Source organism: Passer domesticus, chromosome 6 (assembly GCF_036417665.1).
Source record: "Passer domesticus isolate bPasDom1 chromosome 6, bPasDom1.hap1, whole genome shotgun sequence".
NCBI lineage: Eukaryota > Metazoa > Chordata > Aves > Passeriformes > Passeridae > Passer > Passer domesticus.
This window is the reverse complement of record NC_087479.1, coordinates 22,303,957-22,319,514: the sequence shown is the minus strand read 5'-3', so window position 1 is coordinate 22,319,514 and position 15,558 is coordinate 22,303,957. Positions and strand designations below refer to the sequence as shown.

The 15,558-nt window shown below is 43.5% G+C and overlaps 1 protein-coding gene and 1 long non-coding RNA gene across 9 annotated transcripts in view; one reads left to right on the top strand and one right to left on the bottom strand.

Annotated features, from left to right (window-relative positions):
• Window positions 1–12,467, top strand: part of LOC135302835 (uncharacterized) — a 54,166-nt gene extending 41,699 nt beyond the window's left edge. Inside the window, exons 2-3 of the long non-coding RNA XR_010364414.1 lie at window positions 9,105–9,146; window positions 11,630–12,467. This is a non-coding gene — a long non-coding RNA (uncharacterized LOC135302835). The remainder of the gene's footprint in view (window positions 1–9,104; window positions 9,147–11,629) is intronic.
• LOC135302833 (uncharacterized) overlaps window positions 1–15,558 on the bottom strand; it is a 169,327-nt gene that overhangs the window by 92,547 nt on the left and 61,222 nt on the right. For 2 of the 8 annotated variants that reach the window (XR_010364409.1, XR_010364411.1), the window contains exon 1: window positions 499–1,683. The exons of 4 other annotated variants lie outside the window; for them this stretch is intronic. The gene's annotated coding sequence lies outside the window, so the exon portion shown is untranslated. Of the gene's footprint in view, window positions 1–498; window positions 1,684–5,024; window positions 6,783–15,558 lie in introns of those variants that run through there. 2 more of the 8 variants (XR_010364413.1, XR_010364410.1) reach the window with 2 other exon arrangements.

The following is a 15,558-nucleotide window of genomic DNA, read 5'->3' as shown; positions in this document are numbered from 1 at the left end:
CACCTTGCAAAGATCCTATTAAACATCCTCAAATGCAGAAGGTCATCACAACTAAGGCTGGGTCACTTTTTGTAGCTGTGACCCATTTCTCCTGTTTCCAAGGGAACAGAAGTGCCCTGGAGTCACCCTTGCACCCTCAGAAAGTGCTCTGGGGCTCTGTTTTTATTGGCCTGGCTGTAGGGAGCACAGCAGGCCACAGGGTGCTTCCTTTCTTTGGACGTTAAATATTTTCTTAATGAATCTAAGGAAGAACAGTGAAGCTGAAACTGCTGAGATGACAAATAGGTGTATGAGGTCATCCAGCAGTGCCAACTCGAGAAAAATGCCAGGTTTTCAGTACATGTCCACGGAACATGGAAAACAGCACACAATATTCTCTTAGCAGCAAAGATTCCTTGCTTAAAATCAACATGCAAATGTGTATTTTTCTGCAGATTACATGTGTTAGAGACACTCTCATTTTTCCTTCTGTTTTTCACTAGCAGTATAAATACATACCTCACAGTGACTCCAGCAGAACACTGGGGGATGGGTTTCTTCTGATACACAGGCTCCACAAAATTGTCACACAGCTCTCTTGATCCACAGCCACACTTACACCCACAACTAAGGAGGACAAGTAGAACATACCACTGTCTTCTGGGTCAGGGTTTTTTGTTCCCATTGAGATTTTATTATAGGCTTGAGATCCTCTGAGAATTAAATCTGCTGCTTGTCTACAGAATAGATAATGGCAGGGCAACCTTCCCACATCACTGCCTCCTGCCAATGCAGCTCAGCCCTGACCTGGCTACCATTCATGACTGGACAGAGTAGAGTTCGTTCTCTGAATCCCATTCATAGCCACTGGTCTTTGCAAACAAGGAGCAATTTAGAATCAAATTTGATTTTTTTTTTTTTTCAGAAGAGAAATCAACCAGCAAACCAAGCAGGAACTGAGCTGCAAGCCACAAAAATTATTTCAAATAAATTTCATGAATACAATGTGAATGACAACAATGTCAGAGTACTAGTGATCTAAGGAAAGAAAATAACTAATAATACAAAATTAAAATATAGAATCTCTGGTAGCCATACAGAGCTGCTTCAAGCCTTGTGTGTGTGGCATTCAGCTTGGAAAACACTCAGTCACTTTAGTCTCAGTCTCTATCATTTACTAAAGCAGCAGTTGCGATGCCCTAAGCACATCAGAAAAATAAGCATGTGGGAAAAGCAAGCATGATGGGAAAGCTTGTACGGCTGAAAGCTCATCTGTATTTTGCAAGACTAAGAAATTGAAAAGATATATCGCCTCTGCCTACAATCCTCTCTTGAGCTTGCCCCTCAGCCGTGTTTGTGCTTCCGAGTATGCGGCACTTCAGACGAGCGCTGGGCTCTGTAGCTGCCATTGCCGTATTTGTTATTCCGGATGCCACAGCAATGAGACAGACATTCCTATGTGAGCTCTACGATTTCCCCCCAAATGTGAGGATATTAGTCAAGCTCCCATCACAAAACACTGCGCCTGTTTCCACTGTCATTTCCAGCAACAAGAGGGCAGCAGGGAGCCTCCAGCAGAGCTCGGGATCCAGCAAGAGCAGACGGGTGTCAGCTCCTTATTTCCACTCTCCTTCGGGCAGCGATCATAGATTCGTAGAGTCGTTTAGGTTGGAAAATGGAGGAAAGCCCACTTCTTGCGGAATATAATGCAGCCAAACCCCAAGAGAATACACGGGGTCTTACCGTGTTTCTCAAGCAGACAGACTCAGGGGTATCCTGCCCAGGCTTTTCGGGGTATTTCATACTTGTTTCTAAAATATCTGAAGGTACAAATAAATTTTCTTCATCAAGCATTTATGTGGTTTCACTGGACTTGTAAGGGACAAGCTGGGCTTCTCAAAATTTAGATTTTCAAGAAGTCAGTTGCTGATCTTTCATACGTATAATTTAACTTGGTAAATGTACTGCATCTCACAATTAAAAAGGGTTTTTAGGTTGAAACCATAATTTCAAACCTGCAGGTGCATCTTCACCAGTGTGTCAACAGGACCATGAGTGTAATTTAATTTCCTACAGGATTCACCACGGGGAGCATCCCTACCAGATTCTCACCCCGCTGCCTGGCTGTCCCCCTCTCTCACAGCCAGGTGTACAGAAATCCACGCATGGCCATGTCTCCCCATTCTCCCCTGAAATGCCCTATAGAGAAACTACCTGTGAAATGTCCCTAAGATTTTGGAAGCATTTAGTGTACACAGCTGCAAAGAAAACCCTACTTGCAGAGGCATTACAGACATGTTTGGGAAATTCACAAATCAAAGGCAGAATGTGATTATTCCTACTGTTCAGACAAAAATGTAGAGTAATATATGTGAAGAAATCTGAGAGCAGCTTCAGCAAGCAAACTGCAGTTTAGCCAGACCCAGAGCTGCTGTCATTCCCTGCGACAGGGCTTCTCAGAAAATCACAGTAGCTGTCCCTCTAGTGCCAGCAGTAGCCGGGAACACAAGGAACCATTTCTTCTCTTTCCAGTGCAGAAGCAACACAGGAAAGTCACAGAGCAGCACTGAGTCAGGGCTCTGCGGCACAGTAAATTTCTGAGGCTGCCTGGTATTCTAGGCACATCCTTACGGCAATAAACTCCTCAGCATCATATCCCAGCCAGGAGAGAATCTGGAGCAGCTAAAAATATAGCCTGTGCATCTCAGATGCTTGCACACAGCAAACTACTGCCTGTGACCTCTACACCCTCCTCTCCCAGCACACACACACCCAAGGCAGGTGGGCAATGGCCCCAGTTCACAAGGACAAGAGACAGCATCACTCTACATTGTGATTGGCGTTGCACACAAATTTAGGAATAAAACTGGACATCTCGACAGAAGGAGAATTTCTTCTTTCTTGGGTCATGAGAAAAGTCAGGTAGGGTCTGCATTGCCTTGGTCTTTGAGGCATTTTGCTTAGCACAGTGAAACACCCCAAAGATTCTGGCATTAGCAGGCACTATAAATCTCGAGGACACCACATGTGTGACCGGATTATATATAGCTCTGCTTTCACATTACCAACTCCAAAACACCACACAAAGAAGATAATGAAATATCCACCTCTCCAGCCGTCGCTCTCTAATCTGAAACGGCATTTCCAGGAGCCATTTTCACTCAACCACGGAGTCTAGGAACAAACACGTTCTCACCCTCCCACGCACTGTCAGACAGCCCCACAACTGGCACACACGTACACAATCACACACATATTCATTCTCTACATTTCTTACCAAGAGATACAAAAAGTCTCATGTATTTGCAGTTTATCACATGCAAACATACACATCTCTCCCCTTTCAGTCATGCAAATGCACAATCGAAAACGCATTCTGGGTTAAATTCTATTTTCACTTATGCTATGCAAATATAAAAGCTGAATACTTCCATTAAGATAACAGATTTACGACTGTGTAACTGAGATCAGAATATGGTGCTGACTCTCTCATACATAAATTTCCATAGTTGCTCCTGAATTTGTCTTTTTCCTCAGCCGCCTCTCTGTGCATTAATCATTCAACATTTAAATCAGCCATCCACTTGCTTCTTTTTGCTTTGTCAATGAAAATTGTTCAGCATTAATTATAAAACTCATTCTCTGCTGAGGTTTTCTTGGCTTTTTTTCATTAGTGGGTGGAAGTGTCAATTTACAGTCATCTTGTTCTGTCTTCAAAAATACCCTGTGTACCAGCTATACTGCAGAACACATTCTCTGTGTGAGAGCGCCTGTGAATGTGTGTCTGAGCTAGTGAATGTGCGAGCTTGTAAATGTATATGCAACACTGGGAATGCATGTGCATACATGTGTATATGTAGAAAAGATAGGGAGATGGTATTTGCATTAGCAAGGCTAAGTGTTTCTCAGGCTTTATTTTCCAGTTTGAATTTTAACCCTTTTCTTGAAGGTTTTAATCACAGTGGTACAGATGATTTCTGTTACAAAGCAGAGTTTATGGCAACTGTAAATGTGTCTGAAATCAAATATCTTTGGTGACAGCAACACAATACAGATCTAATTTTTGTAGCAGTAGAACCTCTCCAGATTTGCTTTCATATTTTGTAATCAAAAGGATTAGACATTCTTGGTCCAGCATCCTATGCAATTTTGCAGTACAAAACTAATGCAAGTGCCACAATGCACATGGTAAGATAACAAACCAGTATGCTGTAGCCAACAGCACATCACAAGGTAATAAAACACAAGGGTTAGAGAATTTGGTTTAAATGGGAAACATTTTAGTGTATGGATGAAATACAGTAAAGATGGAGGCTGACTAAACTTGTCTTTGCAGGTATAATATTGACAATTGTGAATGTCTTACTCTGTTAGTACAAAGCAGAAAATACTCCAGTGTGTAAATGTTTTCCAATCTTTTCATTATACTGGAATGCTGCAACCTATATTTAACCCAAGGGGAGGGATGTTCTCTAAAAACAATTCACTCCTTGGCAATAATTTCTGCTACCAGTTACATAAAATGTTAGACCACTTCAGCTGCCAAGCAGGGATTACAAAAAAAGAGGGCAAAAAGGCAACCAGGAAAAAGCTATATCTCTTTGAAAAAATTTATTATGGAGGAACATAAGATCTGAGTCAAGAAACTACAGTAATCTCCCAGGCAACAACAACAAGGTGAACAGTGCAAGTGCAAATGCTCTCCTCCTTCTGGGATTCTGATATGAGTTGGTCCTGTCCTAGTGCATTTACAGTGTCATGCCCTTCATGGGGCCCTTGTTTTGTGAAAAAGATGGTTCAGGCAACCAGGTATGCTATGTGCTGACTTCCCTTCCCTTCCCTTCCCTTCCCTTCCCTTCCCTTCCCTTCCCTTCCCTTCCCTTCCCTTCCCTTCCCTTCCCTTCCCTTCCCTTCCCTTCCCTTCCCTTCCCTTCCCTTCCCTTCCCTTCCCTTCCCTTCCCTTCCCTTCCCTTCCCTTCCCTTCCCTTCCCTTCCCTTCCCTTCCCTTCCCTTCCCTTCCCTTCCCTTCCCTTCCCTTCCCCCTGCCCGGGCTGGTGGCCATTGCAATGTGGTGCCTGCTCTGTACGCTCTGTGCTGCTGAGACAGAGTTGCAGTTTCAGCTCAGTTTCACAGGATTGATGGCCACCCCAAAATCCTGCATTGCAACAGGCAGCAGCTGCCTCAATTGCAGAAAACACATGAAGTGAGACTCAGAATAGAGATCAAGAATGGAATCAGTCCTGAACACTAAACTGGGGAGGAACAAGAAGCTGTTGAGAGAAGGAAGTTAACACTACCCAAGGTATATCCATTGTCTGAAAAAACAAGAAACCTTCAATCTTCAAGGCTATCAGGCAGTGCTTTTCACTCATGCTGAAAAATTGGAAAATAGAAAGTATCTTTTTACTCTATGATGAAATTATAATAAGTAGAAATAACAGTCTTTAGTCAAACAACAGAGCACATCTCCAGCAGAAGTCCTGCTTTAGCTAAACACTCAGAGAGTGAACTGGGAATACAGCCCAGGGTCTGGGTTTATTTTTTTTGTACAGACCTCTGCATGTGCTGCTCTGATGAGGTTATCATACAAACAAAGAGGTAAGACAACTAGTCAAGCTGTGTATTCTCTCCCACTGATAGAACAGGAGGAAAAAGGTAAGTTTGATTCTCATTTAAATCAAAACCATTTTGTATGCCCAGGAGCAAAAAAAAGAGAGCTCAAAGTCAAGTCTGCATTTAGGAGCACTTTTCTGGGGTAGGTAACCTGTGAAAGCACCATAAAAATGCCTCTACAGGAGAGCCATGCTTTTGTGCATGGAACAGACTCACTATGTGAGGAGAGTAAAAGAGCTGTGGCCCCAGCTTTCACATGGCTTCCCACCCAGAGCACAAGCTTCCAGACACACCATGCAAAAGTGCTTGGCAACTCTCCTTACCTTCCCCTCCATGCTTGCTGCTGTGTATTCCTACAAAAGTAAGATGTACTCCATCTTGTCTCCTTCTCTCAAGTAAAACAGCCTCTTCCAAGAAAGGTATGTCTTTGCCATCACAAATACATTGATACTAGAAATTCTTATTAGCAAAGCTACACTGGTCAGAAAGCATCTGAACCATACTCATGTCAGCAGGGCTAGGATAGACCAGCCCTTAGAAGGACAGAAAATAATTTTGTGCCAAATTCTAATCTACACCCATAATTTTTTAGAGTTCTTGCCAGCATGAAGGAACATTGGAAGAAGCATATATCATACCTGTTTTGACCCTGTTTGCACTTCTTACTAGTGTGAATGAGAATTTGGAACTGTGAGTCCATATGTGCCTTTAAATTGCTTCCAATTTTTCTACATGCTTATTTTAGCAGTAGTTGTCACCCATGTGTATGCAAAATAAGCTTGCAGAGGAGCTCTGAGTAATAGGGAGAAAACAGCCTACCACTGTATTAGACTACAGCTGATGCCACAGTAAAAAATGCAGTTGGTAATTTTAGTTCCCCTCCTCAGGGACACTTCCTGCTCTTCCACATCATTATGAAAACTGCTGGTGACAACGCATTCGATCCCAGTACTGGGAGCTCCTCAGAAAGACTCATAACAAAACAGCCTCTTGAGCCTGTGTTTTTTTTTTTTCCTGCAAATCTTCCAAGTCTGGATCTTCTTTATCTTCCAGATCAGAGATGAAATGCATGGCATGGCAGAACAAATGAGGCTTTTCTATCCTTTGCCCATGGACCTCCTTCTCCTAAAGTCACAGAACTTCATTCACAAGAACTGTCAGCTCAATTCCTTTCACAGCCATGATACTACCTGAAAGAGTTTTTAATGCACTTAGATTTTAGTATTGTATTTTCACACTTTTCATCTTAGGATTAATTGTCTGATAAATCATCTAAGGCTTTGAAAGCCACATTTTCTTTCGAGTGATTCTGTCTTCTTCCACTTGGCAAGTGTCACATTTTTCTGTGATTTTCTTATAGCATTAAAAGCAACAGGAACCTTTTTATTTACTTCTTTCACTGGGCATTCACATAATTCCTTGTTTTTCTAGAAAAATTTACAACTCTAGGGTTACTGTACCTGCAAAATCATCCAAAGAAGGCAATCTACATCGTTTAACCTCCAAAGCTGGTGGCAAATTTTGGTTTTTATTTAAGTGAAAATTCTGAGTTATTCAGATACATAGATTCAAGTTTTCAGCCACTTTACATATTAGGCATATACTAAATTTGAATTAAATCATTTGCACATGTGCAACCTACATTTATGCATGCAAATCAGGCAATTAGGTACAAAATTACCTGATTTGCATACATAATGCTAGAACTGAGCAAGTAATATGCAACAAAAAACATATTCTATTAATATTATTTTCTTCTCTTCTGAAATTAGCTGCAACTGGATTAGAAAATACTCAAGATTTTCATCACTCAAAATGATTATTTGATGAACATTTTTAGGTCTACTGATATGATGGCTAATTACACATCTCAGATGATACCGATTTGGTATCATGTTTGGTAACCTAGCATGAAGTTTATAACAAAATGTGCAATACTACCTTTTTCATGTTTAGAATTCAACTTAAAATTCATTTGTATGAATAAATCTTGAGTGCATGAATATTAAAGCATAGCAACACAAGTCCACCAAAATTTGCTTTTGAATTCAAATTGAATTTTTTTGCTGTTTGTGCAATGCAGCTGCTTTTCCATGCACACAGATATGGAGCTGCTGTAAAAGCATCTGAATATGTAGAAAAAGAAGTCAGTGAAAGCCATTTGTGGAGTCTGGAGGATATTTCCTACAGTACCACAGTTGTAAGCAGACAGGTCACACCTCATAGATGAAACAAGATGTTTTCCTCACACAGCAACACTAGAGGGGCCTGTCTTATTGGAAGGTAAGTGCATATCCTGGGAGAGCTCTGGTGATACCTTTGACCCTGACCGTGGGTCTTTCTGCCTCCTACTGCCTCCCTACTCTGCACATGTACCAACACACTTCTTTTGGTTTGCTTCCTTTTGCTGTGCTCCGTCTTGCTCAGAAGGCAAATTCCTCAGGCACAGACCTGTCCTATTTGTCTGCAAAGTCTTATGCATACTAAGGGGCTTTAGCTGTAGAATAAATAAACAATAACTGCACTTCTGCTGCGATGCAGAGACATTTTTGCATGTCTCTAACTGTTCTCATGGGCTTACCTCCAAACCCCTTTAAGCGGTTCATTATAATTTTTAAGATGGGGTCACCAATACTCTTTCAGGTAAGGGCAGATCTTGGTTCCTGTCACGGCGGTATGAAGCTCCACATAGCATCCAGCATTTCATTCCTCATGCATCCTGGCAGTCACTTTCTGATCAGATGCCCGTTTTACAGACAGCTTCCAATAAGTTATCCAGTGGCAATCAGACCTTCCCCACAAACACCATGGTACCTTTAATAAAACTAGGCAATACGCTTAGGAAAATGATTTTCTCACAGCATGCACATCTGCGTATGCCATAAACATAACCTGCTACAGTCTGGATCATTCACCTATCAGCAGCGTGCCAAGTCCTACTGGTTTGATTTTTTTTATGCTCAAATAGCACTTTCAAACATTTCAACATCTCCTATTGGTTCTTTAGTATTCAAATCATAACTATTTTTAAGACAACCAGGTCTTTGTCTTCTAAAAATTATGTTGCACATCTTTGGCTAACACAAGAATATAACAATAATGACCACCAAAGTATTTGACAAGATTCACATTTAAGAACCATCATCTTGTAACAATCTTCCTTCTCATTATCTATTGCCTCTCATTTCAGAAACTTCTTTGTTTGTTATTCATTGACAAATTGGTAATGAGGGACTCTTCACCTCGCAACCTATTGGTCAACTATAATTAATTTTATTTCCAGTGCCTCTGCTGCTCTGCAAAGTGTTGCTGCTCATAACTATGCAATCATTTGGCTTTTATGTGTCTGTCTATCACAACAGCTTCAGAGCATCTCTCAAGCATTTAAACCCAGAAAACTCTGCATGTCTCTCTTTCCTTTTCATCCCCACCTGCTGAAGGATAGAGTTTGTATAATTTTTCTTTCTTGCCTTTGCCACTGGCACTTGTTCTTACTTTGTCCTCTATTTCAGGTAAAGGATCTCCACATCTCCTTGACACACGCTCCAAAAGAGGTACATTTCCATTTCTTGCTCTTTCCTGACAGCAAACTTCCCTTTCAACACTCAGCAATTTCATTTCTAGAAGGAAATGTATACAAAGGCAATTCAGCACCACCTTTGTAAGCCCAGGAATTTGTAAGAGGGACTGGAAAGTCCTGCAGGCCAAGAATGGAAGTGTATCTGTAAGTGATAGCTCAGTTGCTCAGATTACAGTGTTAATAACATTGAGGTTGTGGGATTGATCCCTGCATGGGCCATTCACTTAGGAGCTGGACTGGATGATCCTTTTGAGTCCTTTCCAACTCAGAATATTTTCTGAACACTGTGATACATATTTCAAGCTCTGAAGGTAAAAAACAACAGTAGTTCTTCTGTCCCAAGTAAGGTGCACTTCATTCTAATCCTGACATCTATCACACTTTCAAGTGAACCATGACTCATGGCCTTTCATCATGCGTATTTGTCACACAAATCTAAGTTAACCTCACAAATTCCCAAAAAGAAAAAAAACGTTTGTAGGAGTTGCTATGCTTATACCACAAATAACATTGCTACCAGCAAATTGCTAAATGTAACCTGCCTCTCCAAAGGATCCTATAGCAAACCAATTATGTAAAATCATTGTCCTGGACAATTGTCCCAGGACAATCATCAAACCCAGCAGAGAAGGAGCCAGAGGAATTACAGAAAAGACTTAGTAGTGGGAGCAAATTAAATGGCTGGATTTGTGTGGTTTGCCTTGCTGCAGCAAGCAGATATGCACAAAGGGGGAGAAACTGCTGACTTAATGGACTTGGCACCTTGAGATGGAGAAATCCTTGCAGAAAGTAAACCAGAAGTTTGTGCACCATGAAGCACATTGACAACAAATGGACCCTATCACTAAGAGAAAAACAGAGCAACTACATAAAAGATATTGGCAAAACCAATAGGTAGATATATCTCAATGGACTCTTGTGCTGTGAGGGGAAAAGACAGCAATGTCATTTTTCTGCTGGTGAAAAACCAATAGCAGACCAGGCACTCCTTGTGCAGTCAACAAAAGCAACAGGAAGTGCAGCTTGCACTTCAGCAGGACAGACTGATGCAATGTACCCTGACATGGGGCCTGGGGAGTACTGCAGGACTGGCAGGAGGTGGTTTGGGCCAGCTTAGCTCAGGGCTGATGGAGTTAAAATACACATGCACACTTGTATCTCTGGATGCCTAATGCTGCTGCTGTAGAGGGTTAAAACTGAGTAGCTACAGAAAACCTCCCCTCAACAAAGGAAGGCCATACAGCATAGGGAGTGTTGAGCTATTTGGCTCTTGTTCTGGCCAGCCTGAGACTGGCTCCAGAAGCATACTCTCATGGCATCTGGGCTGCATTATACTCATGGGAAATGTGCTCATTTACACCCAGGGAACATCACTACCTGCGTGTCCAGAGATGAAAATAGCCTCGGAATTACTTCCACGGGGTGTGCTGCTAGAGCTTAAATGGATTGCCACCCCGAGAATTCCTCCATAACATGATGGAGGAAGTGGCATGGAGGAAATTAATTCATATTAGATGATAGCATTTTGCTACCAGAAATAAAGAAGAATTATTAGTCCTACACCACCTTACAGAAGATTCTCCTGAGAATGGGGATACTCCAATGATACACAGCTGACATGCAAACTTGCACAAGGGAAGGGGTTGTTCACTGGAGCATATAAAGGCATGTGCCCATCATATGCAGGTAAGTGTGCCATTTGAGACATGGAGCTGTTCAGCACAGCAGTTAGAGAAATTCCTGTGTGGTAAGTGAGTGGTGTAACGTTGAATTGAGACCAAATGGTCTGAAATTGTGTGGGAACTCCGCTGTGAACCAAATGAAAAACCAAGAGAAGTCTGGTAACTACATTGCCAGGATTCCTTAGGGAACAAGAGCCAAAAAGGCTTAAGAAGCTTAGTAAAAGACCAGACATCTTTAGGCATCAAAGAAAGTTGGTGTATCAGCACACAGACATTACAACCCTGAAACAGAACATCATTGAGGAGGCTGTATGGTAATAAGAATTTTACTGGCTTTAAGCATCTTCCATCTTTTCTGAGGTGGAGGACATATCTGACAGCTATGCATGTGCTGGTCAAGTGAGAAAAAATACAAATGTATTTACATGTTCTATGCTGGAAGGATTATTCTCCTTAAAATATTAGAAAATACATCTTTAATTTTACCTAAGTCCTCATTTACAACAACAGAAGGGAAATCGGGAGGTTTTAAAGTGACTTTAACCTGATGTTGTTTAATAGAGGTGCTATTATGAGCTTTCATTATTGCATAGTTTATGTTGTAAATTATTTCCATAGCAACCCAATTGTGTCATATATTCTGGGCTATAACTCAGAGGGAGAAGGGATGGGAAAAGCACAGAATAGAGACTACAGAGCAAAACCTGTCCTGATTATTACCTGAATCTTGAATGTTCTTTTTAGTCCAATTTGTTTAAGCAGTGTTTATTTGCAGGCAATGTTGAGGATCCAGCCAGGCTGCACCTGCCTTCCCAGGCATGCTCAAACACAGCCTAGGATTGCACATCTTCAAGGGAGAGCAGGGTGGGGTTCCTTCAAATGACAGAACCTTCTGCAAGGAAGAAGCTTCAAGCTGTAACTTGCAAAATATGTACTGTAAAAATCCAGCCATCAGAACACAGAAGATCTATGCAGAGACCTGCAACTGATCACGCAAAAACCTGAAAGGAGCTGCTCTTTGTACTAAGCATGTGCAGTGCAGTTCTCAAGAAATGCTGTCATCAGTTCTAGCATGAGGAAAGACAGGTACAAAAGAGCATGAGAATTTCTGCATTGCTTCCTGGTATTTAACTGTCACACAAGCCACTGGACATTCTATCAAGGCTGCTGACTAATGAATCAATCTTAGGCCACGGGTCCTTGTTAGCAGAATGTGACTAGATATCCACAGATCACACAGCTGATATTGCCCTTGATGCCCGCACCTCTTGCTGCCTCCCCTCCAGCAGAAATGGCGCAGTGAGCACAGCTGAATGAGTGCAGTTGGATTAACAGAAAAGTTGATTGCTGAATGGGAGGGTGAAGAGCTGGGTGTTGGAGTCAGAGAACCATTCAAAACCACAGCAAATGTTTGCCAAAAATTAGTATATATACTTAGCAAAGTACAGCCCTTGAAAGGCTGCATCTTTTTGATAAGATACACAGTATAATCTTTAATTGCAGGAGATGGGATACAATAAATGTGCCAACTGGCCCTTCTTATCAATTCAGTCTGAATTCTTCAGGGAGGAATTATCTTTACATGTAACAGGGAGTCAAGAACATCAACAATACTTGAGCAAGTAATAAAAAAATACTCCAAAATTTACTGCTGCAGGAAGACAAGAGCTCTTTCAGTTGTTTCAATCTCAGATGTTTTATACCTTGTCTTTTTATTTTACAGAAATCAGTTATAGACACTGAGTTCTAAGAGAAATTGTCTAGCATATCAATCTAGATCAAATAAACTTTCAACATCTACAAGTCAGTGGCCTATATTTTCCAGTAGCAGACCAGATATTCAGGCTTCCCACTCCCTCCCTAATTTTGCCCCTAGCTCTTACATACATCAAACCTACAAAAGTGTATTGTCCTTACTCCAACAGTGTGCCAGTCTGGACACGTTCAAATGAAAACCTGAGCTACATTATGATCTTGTCTCTTGTTGCCATGATGTGTGCAGTGAAGAGGAAGATTGCCTTAGATAATCCGGAATATAGCAATTCAAAGCAACCCAGTGCTGTCTTTGATTTGGATGTGGTGTGCTTTCCATCATAGCCAAAGGGGAGCTGCTACCTCTGACACACAGGTATGCACTCTTCTTCACCCCGGCCCTCCGTATGTTGCATCAGCAAGAACAGCAACAGCCTCCAGCCTTGGAGCTATCAGAGTGAAGGACGCACGCACGCTACAGGCAACTGGCCTGGCACTGAGCGTTGTTGTTCCCAAACACCTGTGTCACACAAGCGCTTTTCAGTTCAGCTGCACAGTTGTTGTAACAACGTGCTTTTATTCCAGAGGAAGGAAGACTAGCATTTGGGGCAGTAACCAATGGCTATGGTCTCCCTTGTTCTGATAGGAGTTTGTTGTGTGACCCTGGCTCAAACACTTGAGATTATGCATCTGGAAAATGGATAAACTAATGTGGTAACTTAGGAGTAGCTTCACCCTTTCCTAGGCACGGTTCTCAAATATGGCTAGCAAAGTCCCAGGCAGCTTTGCATAAAAAACACTTGCTTAAGGAAGGGCAAAACGCTGGTTTGGCTTCAAACCGACTCGGGGCTGTCCCCCCTGGAGAAGCCCCTTACGCCTCGCCAGTTCGGCAGCCCAGAAGCAGAAGCAGGCTGCTAAATCAGTGGTTTGCCTGAGGAGCGAGCGGAGGCTTGCAGCAGCATGGCTGCTTTCTCTGCACATTCCTCTGGTGACGCTGCTTATTACCCAGCATGCAGATAACCCTGAGTCAAGGCTTTGGTATGAGCGGCGCTGCCAGGAGCTGCGTGCTTGGAATAGAGGGTTACAGTTTAAACCGAGGTGAAGCGCCGTCCCCAGCCAGCTGCACCCTGCCTGCCTCTCCTACTCGGCTGGAGCCAGCCACCCCTTCACCTATTTGCAGAAAAGGAGCTTTCCAGTCCCTCCCCTCCACCCCATCGCTCACCCAGGGATCATTCCCATTGAGAAGCTCTCAGTCTAATAGTAATCCCGACGAATTTAGCTGCTGCTAATAAATCCCACCCTCTGCCCCTCCCAACCTGCCTCCATGCAAATCCATTTGTAGGTTACTTGAACAATAGCGGAGCTGTAATCAGCCCTCCTCTCTGGCAGCCTGCAGGGAGGGAGGGGAGGAGGATGATGACAGTGGGGAATTCTGCTCGGCTCCTTGAAGCTGCACAGACATGTTTCATGTCCCCGTTCCCATCCCCTGCGCAGAGGCGGGCAGGCAGGAGGGCAGGCAGGCGATCACATGGCTGTCTAGGTCGGCCCAACCCAGCGGCAACTGCATGCCCTGGCGACCCTCCCCAGCCCAGCCCAGCCCGGTTTGATTCAGTTCGGTTCAGTCCCTGCCTAAGCTGCCATGCCGCAGCAGTGCCAAGCCTCTCCGCGCTGCGGTGGAGTTGCCAGGCTCAGCCTCCACTCCCTAAACAAAGTAAAGGGCCTTTGCGCTGGCCAAAAAAGAAATAGAAAAATACCCCAGTGAAGCAGACTTGAGCGAACGGGTGGCCTGGCACACCCAGTACTGCCGGGAGAGCAGTGCCAGCCAGAGAGAAAGGCACAGCTCTCCATTACAGGCTCTTCGGGGACGACAGAAAACCAGAGTCTTCTCACTGTTAACGATGATCATGTAGGAAAGGGGAAAGAGAAATTTTCTGAAAATAAATTGCGATTTGGAGCAGTTCACATTTTAAAGGTTTCTTTGCAAAGGGTCATAAAAGCAGCAGCGGGTGCATATGGCCGAGCAAGGCTACGGGGGAGGGGGGTGGGGCGGGGAGGGCTGTGAGCGGATGCCAAATCAGCTGAAACCTAAGAAGCTTGACCTTCCTCACCTCCACCCCTGCTCCCACCGCCTCCAAAAAACCTTGCAAGGGCGCTTCGGGAAGGCAAAGCACACAGCAGCGAGGAGAACGCAGTCTCAACCCGGCAACAGGCAGGATTGCACGGCTGTGTCAGTGAAGGGGGAGAGAGGACACTTCAGGGTAGCTGTGTCCCCTCTCAGCAATGCAGACTTATACCAGCATGGTTCATTGCATCCAGCCAAACAGTCAGACCTTGGAATCTTGAACCTACCTAGCCCCAAGCAGCTCAGCCAGTCCAACCAGTCACAGACTGTTCTGGCCAGACAGACTTTTGGTGAGCATCCTCCCCCTCCCATTCACATGTCTAACTGCTCCCTTCTGCTGTTCACCCTGCAGTTCCCTGAATGGCTGAAAGAGAGTGGGTTTGCTGTCAAAAACTTGAAATGACATGTAATCTCCCATGTTTCTTCTCATGAAGTTAGGCAAGTCAATTCCCAGGGAGAAGAACTGGATTCCTGCAGTCTCCCAGTCAGGAGTGGCAGCGTGGGGCTGGGCTGCCCTGTGGAAAACACGTGGAGACAGAGATGTTTGTCTGGCTCATCACAGGAGCCCTGTGGTAGCCTCAGTCAGTGCACACATGACTAATTCTTCTTTGAAGACATATCTGGGAAAAGACCTTGTATGCCATTCTTTTCACATCACCCTATCAGCAGAGGCACTCCCCTTACCAAACTGTAGTATAGGTTTTAAGGCAGGAGGTGAAACAACAAGAGCTTGGTTACATGGTTTTCAGACACCTTGGAGATGAACACAGAAGCGCATGTTTCTATACAGGAAGGTATAACCATGCCCTCTGAGTCTTCTGGGGGATGGT